Source organism: Saccostrea cucullata, unplaced genomic scaffold, assembly GCF_032062105.1.
Source record: "Saccostrea cucullata isolate Sc308-1 unplaced genomic scaffold, CSIRO_AGI_Scuc_v1 ctg3792, whole genome shotgun sequence".
Classification (NCBI taxonomy): domain Eukaryota; kingdom Metazoa; phylum Mollusca; class Bivalvia; order Ostreida; family Ostreidae; genus Saccostrea; species Saccostrea cuccullata.
Window position 1 is genome coordinate 57,691 of NW_026939797.1, and position 17,525 is coordinate 75,215.

A 17,525-nucleotide genomic window follows, 5' to 3' on the forward strand; every position below is an offset into this window, starting at 1 on the left:
GCGTGACTTCCTGTCCTCAAAATCAGAAGTTATCATAGCTAGATCTCGTTAACGGTAAGAGATTAAGACACCAAATTAATAGGGATGGTAGACCTTGATGAGTAGACACATCCTTTAAGTTTAAGATCGTCCGCCGTCACTTCCGGTTGTCACAGGAAGTTATCAAATAAATCAAAATTTTAAACTTTTCTTTATGGAATCTTTCTTAGTGTTACCTTACTTGTTGTTTCGAGATATGTAGTCCTACTGGAAACAAAAACGACGACTTTCAATTATGAGAGAAAAACTGCATAAATTGAGTATCGTACTATCCCATAAATATCTTCTATAAAAAATGTATTTGAAATGATTTTGGGACATTTTATTAAGACTGCAAATGTCTAGAGTAACCTCAAATATCTTCTTTTAAAATTTACTTTCTTCAGGTCACGTGATTTCTTGTCCTCAAAATGAAACCTTTGACCCTTACTCAAAAAGTAATAAAGAAATATTCATTACCTTTATCTAGATTCAAGTTCAAGTGTTATTCTCACGTTTACCTCTCTCTCTCTCTCTCTTTGATGACCTTGACCTTTGACCTTGTTAAATGACCTTGGCCTATGACCCCATTGACCCAAAGGTCACAATCAATCTTCAGTATGTGGAGGTATTAACATTTCTCATTTTAACAAATGCTTATAAAATAACCCCCCTCCCCTCCCCTCCCTTAAAAAAAGTCAATAGCAACATAGAAAAAACTTCTACCTCTGAAAAGACACCACAGATCGACATAAGATTAAGGATTTGAGTAGAAGGCACCTTAAAGAAAGTGTCCTAAGAGTTTTAGGGTGAGTCTCTTGAGTATAATGAAATTCTACGGATTATCGGCAAAAACTGCATTTTTTTTTCTGTCTGAAATTTAAATTCTGATGGGCATAAAATGAATTAAAGCTTGTATTGGCTATTTCTTCATTTGTTGTTAATATCATTCGATTCTCCTGCTCTTATACGACATTTTAATACCAAGTATTCTAGCTTTCTTTAATATGTGGAATTTATTTCAATTTTATTTAGATTTAATATTAATTGAATGAATCTTGATTTCATTTGAAATTTGATTTTTTTTTTCTAGAATAACACAATCTTATAAGAAATAGCGACTTTCAGCATAATAAAAATCAATACGCGTTTCTTCCCTGTGTTTTCCATCTAGAAATACATGTTTGGAATTTTTTTTATGCTACTTACAATGAATTTAATCCACACACATATTCCATACCTATTTCGGTCAGGAATGTTAAAATCCGAACCCGATTCTCTGTTTTCTTTTTCTATAATTACAAACTGCCTTGCATCTCTCGCTCATGTTTCTCACATGCTCTTAAATAATTTATCGCCATTCATTTCAAACATAAAACAACTCAAATCGGATATTTTTCAAACATCTCTTTATCTCTTTAATACATGTATAATGCACATATGATGCAGGTACACATGGGACATTTCACAACGTTTTCACTTACGCTTCCGTCTTGATGCGCAGATCAAATGCATGTTATTCATATTAATAGGTAAATCATAATTTTAATAAAACCCTACCCCTTACGTCTTAACTTGAAAACAATCTAATTCAAGCTCATATGTGCACAAAGGAGAGTGTTACAATGTTTTTATCGTGCTCTCTTTGCGTGATCAATGAATTCGTGGTTATCCCCGAGTCGACTACAAACAATCCAGGAAGTCTGTTTAGGGTAAAATTATACCAACTGCGAGCCCGATCTAAAATCCTGGTAGAGAAATGAGAATTGTGCTGTTTTTTTTTTTTTTTTTTTTTTCTTGCTTTTTCCCTATTTTTCAGCCCAAATGATATTGAAATGTTTAAAAAGGTGGAAAGGCCTATAATTGTTGACTGAACAATTAGTTTACTAGTGTTTTTTTATTTTTTGCATTTTGTCTATTATTTCTTTATTATATATCTGTCTTCTTGAAAACAGAAAAAAAAATATCCTGCATACAGATTAATAGAGGAGAACGGAAGACCTTATTTGTTGCTGTAGCAACAAGAGTTTCTAGTTTTCTTATTATTTTTTTCCCCAAATCTTGTCGGCAGGATTTCTCAGAGATGGCTGGACGGATTTTCCTGAAATTTTCAGGGATGATAGAGAATGAAAATACCCCGAGACGTTTTTTTCATTTTTTCAAAATTCACATCGTCAGAGATGTCCGATTTCCGCTTTTTAAAAAAATATTTAATCCGAGCGAGATCTCAAAAACGGTAAGAGATTAAGGCACCAAACTTACAGGGATGACAGATCTTGGTAAGTAGGCAAATCCGTTTGGGTTAAGATGGTCTGCCGTCACTTCCGGTCGTCACAGGAAGTGTTCATAAATATCGAAAATTTCAACTTTTCTTTTTTGAAACTTTTTTTGCATCACATTATAGCATCTTACTTGCAGTGTTGAAATATATCAGTCCCACCGGAAACAAAAACGGCAACTTCCGGTTATAAGAGAAAAAGTACATAATTTGAGTATTTTTCTTTCCCATAAATATTTTTTATAAATAAAGTATTTGTAATGATTTTTGGATATGTTATTTAGACTGCAAATGTCTACAGTAACGTAAAATATCTTTTTAAAATTCACTTCCGGTCGCGTGATTTTCTGTCCTCAAATTGAGAAGTTATCATAGCTAGATCTCGTAAACGGTAAGAGATTAACACAAAAAACCTGTAAGATTGTTAGATCTTGATGAGAACGCAGAACCACTGGGGATAAAATTGTCTGCCGTTACTTCCGGTCGTCACAGGAAGTGATCAAAGAAATCAAAAATTTCAACTTTTCTTTTACAAATCTTTTTTAGCATCACATTATAGCATCTTATTTGTAGTTTCGAAATATATCAGTCCCACCGGAAACAAAAATGACATCTTCCGGTTATAAGAGAAAAACTGCATATTTTCAGTATTTTTCTTTCTCATAAATATTTTTTATACATGAAGCATTTGTAATGATTTTTGGATATGTTATATAAACTGCAAATGTCTACAGTAACGTCAAATATCTTTATGAAATTCACTTCCGGTCGCGTGATTTCCTGTCCTCGAAGTGAGAAGTTATCACAGCTAGATCTCAAAAACAGTAAAAGATTAAGACACCAAACTTATAGCACTAATAGATCTTGATAAGTAGACAAATCCATTTGTTATAAGATCGTCTACCGTCACTTCCGGTCGTCACAGGAAGTGATAAAAAAAATCGAAAATTTTAACTTTTCTTTGAAGAAACTTTTTTTGCATCACTTTATAGCATCTTATTTGTAGTTTAAAAATGGGTGTTGCTAAAACGCGGAAAGGAAAACGGAACGGAAAGCGGAACGGAACGGAAAACGGAAAATTTTTGTCAAACAAATAACATAGATTCGATATAAATCAGATAAAAGAGCAATATTCTTGTTGTAAAAATCATTTCTGATAGAAATTTATTGTAAACTATTATATATTCATGAGTCATACACAACGTCTGTGGAAAAATGGTACTGAAAGAAATTCTAACCCCCCCCCCCCCACACACACACGAAATAGGATTTTCGTGTTTGGGCAAAGAACATATCCCCCTTTTTTGGCTTGTCAAATTTGTTGTATGTATACTGACCCCCCCCCCCTTCTTTCAATTTGTTTCCAATGTCAAAGTCTGTAAAGACAAAAATAACTATTTATGATATTCAGATTATGCACGCAGTGTTGAATTCGCAAATCATGAAAGGGGGAGTGGTAGTTTCGGGTCTGTGTAGGGGCCCACAGTCACATAAAAAATGATTTATTAAACCTTATGTATATTTTTGACACAAAAAGGGGGGCATTCCTATTACAACTTCTCAGACCTTTCCGATGAGAGGGAAAACAAACTCATTTTTTACGGGGTCATTCATGTACACCCCCCCCCCCCAAACATACACTGTATGTACCGCAAACAAAATTTAACATTGAATGCAAAGATTCTGCATTATTTCTACCACATGAAAGTTTTCCTACTTTGTCTTTCCAGAATTTAAATATATAGAAAATGTCTCTATTTTGAATAAAATTTTAACAACCAGTATGCATAAGAGATGTTTATTCGAGCTTGCCGTAAAGGTTTGCCCTATCTTAATAATTTTTTTTACAATCTATTTCTCTTTCATGGCTCATTTAGATATCAAATATTTGATCCCCCAGTCATAACCTTTTTACTACGGAAATGTTCGTTCAAGTTGACATCCTCATACTTTTTTGTGAATGTAATAAATGTAGTAAGTTAGTGTAAAAAAATAGTACTGAAAGATGTTGGAATTGAAACTTATCCCCCCTCCCGAATCAAACAATTGTTTCTTTTTGTGTTTTTGCTTGTCAAATGCTTTTCAAGGTCGTTTATCCCCCTCCCCCCCCCATTTCAAATTCGATTCTAGGTGACTGCTATATGTTAGCGATTTTCGTAAAAAAAGAGACTGAGCATGACAAAATCAACTTGTATTTAATAGTGGGGGATTGAATATGTACAAAATATATCATTTATGATAAATTTTGTGTATTTTAAGAGATTTAATCCAAAATAATATATTCTGTTTTCCGTTCCGTTCCGCTTTCCGTTCCGTTTTCCGTTCCGCATTTTAGCAACACCCTTTCAAAATATATTAGTCATACCGGAAACAAAAACGACATTTTCCGATTATGAGAGAAAAACTACATAATTTGAGTATTTTTCTCTCCCATTTACACTTTTTATAGATAAAGTATTTGTAATGTTTTTTGGATATGTTATTCAGACTGCAAATTTCTACAGTAACGTATAATATCTTTTTAAAATGCATTTCCGGTCGCGTAATTTCTTGTCCTTAATATGAGAAGTTATCATAGCTAGATCTCGTAAACGGTAAAAGATTACGAAACCAAACTTATAGGAGTTGTAAATCTTGATGAGAAGGCAAATCCATTTGGGTTAACATCGTCCGCCGTCACTTCCAATGCCACAGGAAGTGATCAAATAAATCAAAAATATCAACATTTCTTTATGGAATCTTTCTTTAGTTAGTAATACATTATAACATCTTATTTGTAGTTTTGAAATATATCAGTCCCACTGGAAACAAAATCGACAACTTCCGGTTATGAAAGAAAACTTGCATAAATTGCGTATCATACTAAACCATAAATATCTTTTATAAAAAGAGTATTTGAAATGATCTCAGAACATGTCATTCAGACTGAAATGTCTAGAGTAATCTCAAATATCTTTTTTTTTTTAAATTTACTTCCGGTCACATGATTTATTTTTTTTATAAAATGAGATGTTAACATTACGAGATCTCTTAAACTGTAACATATCAAGACACTAAACAAATAAAGCGTAAAATGTGTCTGACGTCATTTCCGGTCGTCACAAGAAGTGATAAAAAATTGAAAATGTTTTTTATAAATGTTATTAAGACTATAATTGTCTAAAGTAATGTCGAGAATCTTGGTGAGTTACACCTCCGGTCGATTGTTTTCCTGTATCGTTTTAAATATTATATGCCTTTTTTAACATAGATAAAAGTTCATTCATACAGATAAATAGAGGAGAACGGAAGACCGTTTTTGTTGCTGTAGCAACAAGAGTTTCTAGTATTTTCTACTGACTTTACTTAAGAAGAAAAATTTTACCTACACCATTTTATAAAGATGATTAATTGTGAATGACAAGAAACATATCTGTTTAAGGTTAGAATTTTAAATTTATTTGATATTATACATGTAGCATTATGGTGTTGAATAAGGCAGAGCCGAGGTCAGTATTGATATTTTTTGGTGAATAACAAACCATATTCAACGCCAAGAGGGTCCATAATTGTTTTATTATAAAGTCGAATTTAAATAAACAAAACGCTGAAGGCAGCACGAAAGCACCATTTTCATTTACGAAGTTTTGTCGGTGAAAATTAAAAAAAAAAAAACAATATCCCGATTACAGTTTATGATGTATGTGTTTTGCGTAAGACGTTCAAATTTTTAAAAATAATCCTGCGATAGGTTTGTCTAACATTTTTTCCTGCCTCAGATAGATAGCTTGCTTCGGCCATTGCAACCATTCTGACGTCACAAAGCCGTCGAACGCGCACTGACCCTACGGTGAATACGGCCTCGAATCCAGTGAATATGTCGTGTTATGAACTGTTTGCGCTTGTATAGATTATATAGGGACTATAAATAAACTATAATAATTAGTTTTATTATATAGCTAATAAATAGTCTCTAATAAAATACTGACAAAAATCCAGAGAATTTTAGCGTTCAATATCTTGACGTTTTATTGAACGCTAACTTTGCATAGCCATTGCTCTCTCCCACTATGAACATGTAGTCATCAACTGCGTTCATAGGACCATAGACGCAACTGCTTCTGCTATGAGTGCAATTGCTCTATCACTTAAGGAATGACTCTAATTCTTGGCCATATTATCGAGTATAATCTGGTTTGGGTCAGTTTACGCCTTATAATCCGCGAAGCGGATTATAAAAAAGCGTAAACTGACCCAAACCAGATTATACTCGATAATATGGCCAAGAATTAAAGTCATTCCTTATAATTTAATTTTAAAATAATTAAACAACTTTTGATGTAAAATTGTGTTGCTTTTTATAAGTTCAAATTTACCGCGCAATAATACAACCGTAGTAACGGAAGTGATTTGAAGCGAGGGGAGGTAATAACTGATACATAGTTCTTGCAGCCATGATGTTTGTTTACATGAGGTAAGAACGAGTCATTGTTTAAAGTTGAAGGTACATTTATTAAATCTGGAATTTTCCATGGATTCCGAGGACTGGAAATGAGGGGATTGCATGGATATGATGATTAAACTGGTCGTCAAGGGGGTGTGTCCCCATACCAAACCAGATTATACAAAATGTTATGCGTTCCTTTTTGGAAATCAACCAATGAGAGGCGAGAATACAAATAAAATTAAATTATATTCGTGTAGAACAAATTCTACGACACTTATATAACGTGCTGAGAAGTATATATATGAAATGTTTCATAAAAGGAATAAAAATAAGTTTTTAATAATATTCTTAAAAAAAAAAAAAAGAAATTCAGAATATTTAAAATTGCTGATTTATATCTTTAAAAATTCAATTTTGGTCAATGTATTTAATTGTATAATAAAACTTTTTAAAATTTTAGATAACTGCCATATTTTTATTTTTTCATATCATATATATTTGTACAAAGAAAGATAACTCTTCACACTTGGGTAATAACACTCAGAAAGAGGAAATTTCTTTAACTAGTATATCTACTTCAAGAATGATTTCAGCTATTAAAAATAAATATGAAAAGCTAAAAAAAATCATAGAAAAGTATTCTGGAATAATAATCATTATAAAAGCATCTTCATTTTTCATTATAGTGTTAAATTATTGATTTTTGTTTGAGGGTTTCAATAACGTTGATCGATGACGTCACAACTGCATCAAAACAAAAATTAAGAGAATGTGATGACGGTGCTGCTTGTATCCAAATAACTGTTTGAGAGGGGAATACTTTATAAATTGTTTGTGATTTATTAGAGAAAAGGATCATTGATCAGGTGTACTAGTACTGATTTTACAGCTGTATGTTTTTCATTACTGAAGACAAGAAGCCGCGTCCTTATGTAAGTCAGGATTTCAAAAATCAAAAAAAAAAAATCAAAGAATGCAAATATAAGTAATAAACAACGATTATTCAGTGAACATGGCATAATGAATAGCAACTGCTCTGCTGGCATATTCCATGATGCGCTAGCTCATAACGCCATGTTCACTGAATAACGTTGTTTATTTCTTAAACAGTTAAATATGATGAGTATGCCCGAAACATTCCGAATACGAGCGTTCAATATCGAACGCCCCGTTGTAAACAAAAAAAGTCGTCTGTTCAAATTCTCAGAGCTAAATTAAAGAAAGGAAGTGGCATCTAGGTAAGATGTGTTTATTTTTCACACAAAAATGAAATTATTTTTTTAAAATATAGTACGTTTTAGACCCATTAAAACCTAAATCAGCAAATCATATCGCTCGGAAGGATCATGGAAATGATGCGATATTGAACGCTAACAGGACAGACGTTAATTTGAATACCGATACTAAAAAATCATTAATTTGAGGGTTTTTTTGTTTGGAATAATTATTATAAATCATGTGGAAATGTTTTAGCTATATAATAAAGGAGTTATTGAACTTATATTGGTGAATATTGGCACTCGTTAGCTGTTAAAATGCACTCGCAAGCTCGTGCATTTGAACAGCCAACTCGTGCCAATATTCACCGATATAAGTTCAATAACCCTATAATATTTGTGGTGCTGAGGTGATTATATACAATTACGAACTCTGTCGATGGTTATATTATACGTTTATTGACTACACCTTTCCTTTTAATTTTTTGAATATGAATGCATTTTGTACAATCTACCGAAATGTAACCCTATATATGGCAATCCAAATTCACAAAAATGAGATAAACCTAGTTTCAAAATTGATAAACTAGGTTTATCGACTGTAAATTATAGTTTACAAACCGTAAACTATAGTTAACAATTCGTTAAGTATAGTTAAGGATTCGTTAAGTATAGTTTTCATCTGTAAATTTAAACTATATTTAACGGTTGTTAACTATAGTTTACGAATGCTTATCTAAGTTTATCTGTCTGAATAAAGCGTTAACAATAGATTTTGTTGATAAACATAGATTCACGTTTGTAAACTATAGTTTACAATCGTAAACTATAGTTAAGAATTGTAAATCATAGTTTCACAAATCGTGAAACTATATTCATCAGATCGTTAACTATATTTAACGGTTTGTAAATTATAGATTACAAATCGTGAAACTGTATTTATCAGATAATCTATGTTATGCAATCGCAAATGATTGTTTTGGGTGTTAAGTATAGTTTACGGTTGTAAAACATAGATTATAGCGTTAACTGTAGTTTACAGATGTAAAATATAGATTAACGTTGTTAACTATAGTTAACAGTCCGTAAACTATAGTTTACAACCGATAAACCTAGTTTATCGACTGTAAAACTATGATTCGCACATTTTTTTTGTGAATTTGGCGTGCCATACTTATAGGTCTGTCAGTGTTCTATTTATGACAAGGAGTTACGACAAGACTGCAATAATGTAAAAAGAAAGTTCAATGTTTTTTTTTAGTGAAGCTTGAATTTATTTTACTCATGAATCATGGTAAAGGATTTATTTTTCATTTTTCACTCTTCCTTTACACTCATGTAGTATATGTATATATTTTTTCCCCATATTAACAGGAAAAAAAGAATAAATATCAAAATAAAACAGTACAGTCAAACTTGTCATAGCGGTCATCTCTATTCAACGGTCACTTGTCCTATGCGGTCATTTTATTTCCTCCCAACGAAATTTCCTATATAAAGTAAGTCTGTTGAGCGGTCACCTGCGTAACGCGGTCAGCGGTCATCAAATTTCAAACGAAATCGCCACTTCTCCCTGTTTTTAGCGGCCATTTTGTCCGATCACGTGATCTGATCTGGAGTCAGCTGATTTTACAAAACTCTAACAAGTCCTATGACGAAAAAAGTTAACGGGAAAAAACGAATAGTATTATTATGGATAACTGATTATCAATGTCTTATATCTTCTGGATTTTTAATCAAATTTTCAAAAAGAACAACGTTATAACCTATTTATTTCATCTATTATTAAATATGATATTTTTGTTTACCATTTACGTACAGTACGTGTCGATATCGCGCGCCACTCTGCATGCTCTGAGAGTTGTAAATTAATGTATTACGAACGCTTGATAGGCATTTTAATTTTCACACCTAGGAAACTTGCATCATTTGTTGAAGCCATAATTACGGTTTATACACACATTGTGTCTTGGGTATGTTGTGAATTTCACAAAGGAAACGACCGTTAGGGATTAGTAACGCTTTATTGCTCAGGACACCTGTACACCTGTTGATCAACTGAGAGTACGTCTGACAGTTTATTATACAAAAAATCAGGTACATGTATTTTAAAAAAAACATGTACAGAGGTTAATTTTATGAATCAAGTGTAGATTAAATAATTTTTGACTGATTTTATTCATTCCTTACACAAGAAAGAAGTTGTTGTTTTGATGGGGGATAATGCAACACCATGTAAGTGTAAGATTCAATATACAGATATTTTATTAATTCTCTTGCATTCATTAAATTTAGTTTGAAGTCATCCATAGAAGTAATGCATCTATTGAATAAAATAAAAATAATTTAAGTGAGATCAATAATGTCCAGTATCTAACTTTCTGTATTTTGTAGTAAAATACATAATATATAAACAAAGACATATGTGTATATAAATTCCTTAAAAAAGATGAACCTCTATCCAAAGGTCACCTCTCTATAAAGGTCACTTTGGATGGATCCCGTAGGTGACTGCTTAATACAGGTTTGACTGTATCTATACTCGTATGTTTCTAGATATATATATTAAATAAATCTAAAATATTTTCTTGTATTTTTTGGAGTTGAAAATTTATTTTTTATGGCCCCGTAAACAAAGTTTCGGGGTATATAGTTTTTGTCGTGTCCGTCCGTCTGTCTGTCTGTTTGTCCGCAAAAACTTAAACCTTGCCCATAACTTTTGATTTATTGGAGCCATGACTTTCATATTTCACATGTATATTTTTTGTGACAAGGCCTTTCTTTGGGTACAACCAAATTTAACCTTGACCTTGGAGATTGACTCACTTTTACATGAAAATTTTAACTTTTACTTTGGCCATATCTTTTGAACAGTAGACACCAGGAAAGTTTTATTTCACATATGTATTATTTGTTGAAAGACCCTTCATTAGATACCAACAACCTTGACCCTTTGATCTTGACTTTGTAGATTTCTGTACCTGTAAAACAAAACTTTAACCTTGGCCATAACTTTTGAACGGTAAGGAATAGGGCTTTCAAACTTCATATATGTAATCCTTGTGAAAAGTCCTTTCATTGGATACCAAGCACTTTGACCCTTTGACCTCGACCTTTGAGTTTGACTTCATTTAACAAAGCAAACTTTGACCATAACTTTTAAAGGGTTAGGGCTATTGCTTTTATATTTTACCTTTTTAAGCCTTGTGCCAAGACCTTTTATTTGGTAACAAGAACTTTGGCACTTTGACCTTGACCTTGGAGTTTAACCTACTTTTAAAAGAAATTAACCTTGGTCATAACTTGAGTCTTCTGAATGGTAAGGGCTTGGGCTTCCATACTCTACATAAGTATTCTCTGTGGAAAGACCTTTCATTGGATACAAATTACCTTGACCTTTTGACCTTCATCTTTGAGATTTTTGTACGTATTGAAAAATCTTTAACATTGATCTACTTTCAAATTTCACAATTTTTTCCAGTGAAAATACCCTCCTTTTGGTACCAATTAATTAAATCTGCATTTAAGGAAAGTCTAATCTTTGCTTTGTTGCCATACGGGGGCATCATTGTTTCACAAACACATCTTTTTTTTGTCAAATTAATTCTGGGTTACTCATTTTAAAACCTTTTTCAATTTATTTTTTTCTGGATAGAATGACCTCTTCTCTCACACATCGCTTTCTCCTTGTTACGAGTACGAGCGTTTCTCCAGGAACCAGATAACATGTTAGTATCCAACAGTTCAAGTCGGGGCTATTTTTGTTTCATAAGAGGTATCAAATTCTGTTATTTCCTACTCTTAAAATAGAAAAATCGATCTTGGTTTCAATTACTGCATTAGTCATATTACATTTTTTTTATTACATATATCACTTTAAAAGACCTAGTTCAAAGTTCTACATTCTGAATGATGTCGTTTTCATATGCAGACGCATCATTGTTTCACAAACACATCTTTTTTTTGTCAAATTAATTCTGGGTTACTCATTTTAAAACCTTTTTCAATTTATTTTTTTCTGGATAGAATGACCTCTTCTCTCACACATCGCTTTCCCCTTGTTACGAGTACGAGCGTCACTCCAGGAACCAGACCACATGTTAGTATCCAACAGTTCAAGTCGGGGCTATTTTTGTTTCATAAGAGGTTTCAAATTCTGTTATTTCCTACTCTTAAAATAGAAAAATCGATCTTGGTTACAATTACTGCATTAGTCATATTACATTTTTTTTATTATATATATCACTTTAAAAGACCTAGTTCAAAGTTCTACATTCTGAATGATGTCGTTTTCATATGCAGACGCAGATAGGAAAAAGACAGTCAGATGCCTTTGAGAAATGCATTAATATATCCGTGGAAAGAAACATACATCGGAGATCTAAATCTGGTAAGAAGCAAAATTTATCTTAACAGGTTTTTTTTTATCTTCCTTAAATATTGTACATGTATAAATTCGCTGTTTTGCATGTAGAATGTTAACTTTTGATCGTAAAATTTAAGAGGGATATCGATCCCCATACACTGAAAAGTGGTATTCAATCAGCAATTTTCCACGTCTTTTTTACCACCATCAGTTGGTCTCTAAGATTGCAACAAAGATGAGAAATTTCAGATCATCGTCTCAGATCATTGCACCATTATGTGTCCAAAAAGTCCAGCTTTACCTAGCCGGGGATACTACTAAAGAAACTGAGAAGCTAATTTCTTCCTCCAGTGGTAGGGATCTCTCTCTCTCTATCTCTATTTTTTCTCTCTCTCTCTCTCTCTCTCTCTCTCTCTCTCTCTCTCTCTCTCTCTCTCTCTCTCTCTCTCTCTGATATGGGTACATTGACATGGTAGTATTTTTTGAAATTATTTTTTCTTTAGAAGAGCAAGAAACTTCCTCTTTGAAGGGTGAACAACGATGGCCTGTTTCTGTGTTTATCTATACTGAAAGGAAAAAGAAACGCATAATAGCATTATAGCGAAAAATATTTAACTATGTGGCCGAAAATTATGAAAATTGGTCAGATGTGTAATTTGGTTACTGTGCACTAAAATCGCTGGTCAAAATTACTCAACCATGAAAAGTATGGCGTCACGTATGGGGAGTGATAAAAAGCCAAATACACGTACATGTTGATGATGACATTTTTGTGATCCCATTTTGTAGTGCCAATTGATGCATTTGAGTTACAGACATCGTTTTCCGGTATTTGCACTCAGTATAAATTTCTTGCAATCATGGTATGGCTGACAGAAGTTACATAGGGTCTAGTAATTGAGTTCCATAAGTGAATAAAAAGGCAACAACATATTGCTGTGCAGTTTGTTTTTAAATTTTCAACCAAAAAGGTTTTTTCGGTTGTCAGAGAGTAACTTAAAAGTTTTCCAACCAACCATGACAGTGACGTTGGTGCGTAACAACGTCACAACAAGATAGGGCTTTTCATCATGCTACCTCGGTTTTTTGTCAAGTCATTATCACTGACACCGATATTTTTACAGCAGACAGCCAGACTCATATTTTCACCCTAATACTGACAGAAACTCTCTGCTCTAATTTGGTACGCAAGCTTGGCAACTTTACGTCGATTTTACTCTCACACTCGCACGTACGCGCCGTATGCGTAATGTTTTTAGCATGTTCGCGCTGAGAAAATGTAGACAGTGTTTGTCGAGACTTCCTTACAAAACCTCACGTGTACCAAATCAGCTAGATTCTGTAAATTCTATCCTAAATTTAAAATTCGTGGGATTCATTGGGCGGGAGGATTTGTTGGCTTTGGAATAACACAGCTACTCTCAACCATTAAGACTATCGTCGGAAGGCTTGAATGATAATTCTATGAGAAAGATAAATCCTCTGGTGAACTCAATGCACAAGAAAATCAAGGCTGTTACTGATGCGCAAGGGAGATGATGAGAATTTTTATTTTGTTTTTGGGGGGTATCGACTTATCAATTTCAATAACTTAGGAATTATCAGTCAAAGTCACACAAGATTTCGGTTACTTGTCGTTTAAAGTTGGATTAAATTGTTTGATAACAATACTGGAAAACATATTGGAAATAAAAGTTTTAATCTTATTCAAAAGTTTATTATGCGTTTCTTTTTCCTTTTAGTATATTTTCAAAGAGAGAATGAACCCTTAGAAAGAATAGAAGAGGTATTCATAATGCAATTACTTTGAAAGCTTTTGAGAGAATTGTATTACTAGTAACTAAATAGTTTATCAATCTTTAAAACAGCAAATAAAATTTCCTTCTTTTTGATTAGCTTCTCAATTCCATACGACCAGCTGTATGGACAAAGGCTTATATAGTCCTCTATAAAGCTGGAAGACCATCTCTATCTGGGGACAAATTTCAATCAAAATACTCGATCCTCTCAAGAAAATAGAAATGCGTTAGAGAAGATCTAACCTCTTTCCTAGAAACTCCTTTGAAGAAATGCATTGAAGGGTTTATTGAAGAATTGAATGTTTACGAAGGAACAAGTGAAGTAATACCAAAAATTCTGAATGAATGCAAATCAGTTTTATCACAAATGTCACCGACGGGAAATGAAACGCAGATCCCAGAAACGATTAAAAACTTCCTATTTGAGTATGTTTGATATATGTTATTCCATATTGTCACAACTGACCTCAAGTTGTGATGGATTCTTTATAGAATTTACTAACCAAAATAAATAATATTTTGGAAGACCTCCTGTGTACCAAGAAACAACAAGATTTATAAAAATTAACAATAAATTTATCTACATATGTACAATAAACATGAAACCGGCCAAAAATTCAATCATGGTTATCACTGGACAAATTCACACTCCACACCACGTCCATGGTCCACCATATTGTCCATGTTGTCCACCATAGTGTCCCGTCCGGTCCACCATATCCTAAGTAGCCTTACTACGTAACAAATCCTCCCGTCCGAATAAAGATTATATACAATTCTGGTCACCTACAATTTTCATAGGGTTTTCTAATAAAATGTTCAAAACACTTATCTGTTCAAAATACTAGATTTTACAAACAAATTACAAAAGAAAACATGTATTTTTGCCGTTTAACAAGTAAATGAATTAGAGCGTAAATATATACATTCTCGCTATATTGCTAACCGTTTTACATCGAATACTGCTCTTTAAAGCTAATAACAAAAATATTGTAAAGTATAAAAACTTACTGAGCTGTGGCATTTTACACATTAAAATTATACTGTCGGCCCCCAGGTCTTGCTCTCAACGCCGCTACAAAACATCCCTGAATCCCAAGATCACACAGCAGGGGAAACAGCTAGAACACACCCAAGTTCACACAGCATGGGTTATATAAAAGGCACACCCAAGATCACTAAGCATGGGTAAAGTATAACTCACGGCTTCCAGACCTCTTCTGACAAACACTAGCCAACACCCAGTATAAATAACTGACCAAACTACTCAAACGGGTTCGACGAGTATACGTTGATAAAAATAGCAACAAGTACAACTCAGTGACCAATAGTGCGTAAATGAAATAAACGATAACTCTTACCAATACCTGTACAATAAGCTAATATAAAACATTGACACAATGTCACTTGTGACACATATCCTATTTGAGTATGTTTGATATTTGTTATTCCATACTTATACTACTCTGTGGAAAAACTTCAAAGATTAAAAATAGTTTGATGGATTTTACTACGTCATGCTTTAATTTAGAATAGTTTATAATTATAAAAAGATTTCAATTGTATTTTTTTTTATTTTTGTCTTTAAAGGAGACCAGACGTACAAGGCTTTGGTATCTGGGAAACATCAGAGTTCAGGATATTGTTAAGAAACAAAGCAAACATTGAAAATCTAAAATCTGAACTATACAAACTTGAACCTGAATTTTTAAACACTATGTCACTTCACATCGTGTCCGGTGAAGTGAAAATATACAATCACGTGAAACAAGGAGAAAAGGTTTATTTAGATAAAAATGGCGAAAATTCAAAATCGTCCTATGCAACAGCTGGGGCTCTTCTGAAAGACAATCTTGGCCAAGACGAGTTGTATGGATTGACGTGCCATCATGCATTACCTAGGGAGAAAGAATTTGTATACGTTCCGTCTGGAAAATCTATGCAACTTGCCCAAATTGGTGAATGCATTTATTCAGATCCAGAACCTTTCCACGATTTTGCCGTTTTCAAATAGATAAAGACAAACGTAGAAACTGTGATACGACCTTTCTGAATGGAATGGAGAAACCATGCAATGTAAATATTTACGAAGGACCCCTACCGACAAATGCTGTCGTACATAAAAAAGGGGCGACAACTAATCTTTCTGATGGTCGAATCATCAGCTCAGAGTTCTATCATGAACTGTTTGAGAATAGAAGTGAAGTGTTCCTAGTCTCCAGTTTAAACTCCGATGAGGACCCTTTTTCTTTAAAAGGGGACAGTGGATCAGTTGGTTTCCAACACGAGAGATCCCCTGACCAGAGGTCTGTTCATGCTTTGGGTTTAGTTACTGGAGGGATAGATGAAGTCCGAGACGAAAGTCTCACAGAACTCCGGAATTCCACAGTTTGCTTACGACTTAATAAAGCCCTCTCTCGCCTTTTTGAAAAGAAGCAGCTGGACTTGGAATTTGAAAACTCTTGTCGTATATCTTCAAGTTCAGATGAAAGTGTATGAAATGAAAATTGCTATCTTTTCATGTCTTGTTCATCTAGGTGATAATTTTATAATGTTGTGTCTTAGATTAACTCTTATGGAATACCAAATTACGTAAAACAAAAAATCAATTATAATTTACAATAGACTTAATTCGTCTTTATATGTCTGGAATTTGTAAACAGAATTGTACAAAAAAAACTTTTCACAACGTAAATTGGATGTTGATAAAAGAATGACCAAGACTTATTTTATCGATAGTTAAGAAATATTAAGTAGTAAAGCAATATATCTATTTTTTTTTTTTTTACTTATTCCATTTCTGTATGAAGATTTTAACAGGTGCCGATCGAGAAGTTTTTCCCTGGGGTTTATTTTACCCACGCAAAGCTTGAGAAAAAAATCTCTAAAAAGCCAATAAAACCGAAAAATCGTAGGCCTATCCCAAATATATAAATTTGGGTTTGTCCGTCCGTCTGTTTAGCTGTCCGTCCGTCCGTCCGTCCGACTTAAAGAAAAAAAAACTTCTTTCGTGGGAAGGACTAGGGGGTCGCTTTCCTTGCCTTTATGTATTACCCTTCCAACCAGTTATTGTTTTGAAGGGTTACGAGGCATTTTATCGTTACTTCACCATGTAAGTAACGATAAAATGATTTACAGAGAGATTCTAAACCCTAACCCCATCATTACCCTAGATCCAACCATAGATTGTTTAGATGTCCGGCTGTTTTTTCTATCCTTAAATTTTGAAATCGTGGAATTTCGGACACAATGCAAAATAAAATACATATATTTCTCTCTAATTTATACATGAATGATATTCATCAACTTAAGCATGTTTCTAATGAATGTAATAAAGGCTGATTTGATCTAACGTATCTACATAAACAATGAATTCCCTGGGAGATTTAAGGAAGAATAAAATAGCCCCTCAAAGAAAAAG

The 17,525-nt window shown here is 33.2% G+C and overlaps 1 long non-coding RNA gene and 1 pseudogene across 1 annotated transcript; both read left to right on the plus strand.

Moving 5' to 3' along the window:
* Nucleotides 1-5,619: 5,619 nt before the first annotated feature.
* LOC134253996 (uncharacterized) lies at nt 5,620-12,307 on the plus strand. Its single transcript, XR_009989218.1, has 3 exons — nt 5,620-5,717; nt 11,966-12,038; nt 12,242-12,307. It is a non-coding gene; the product is annotated as an uncharacterized LOC134253996 (long non-coding RNA).
* Nucleotides 12,308-14,044: 1,737 nt separating this feature from the next.
* LOC134253997 (uncharacterized) lies at nt 14,045-16,686 on the plus strand (annotated as a pseudogene).
* The last annotated feature ends 839 nt before the right edge of the window (nt 16,687-17,525 follow it).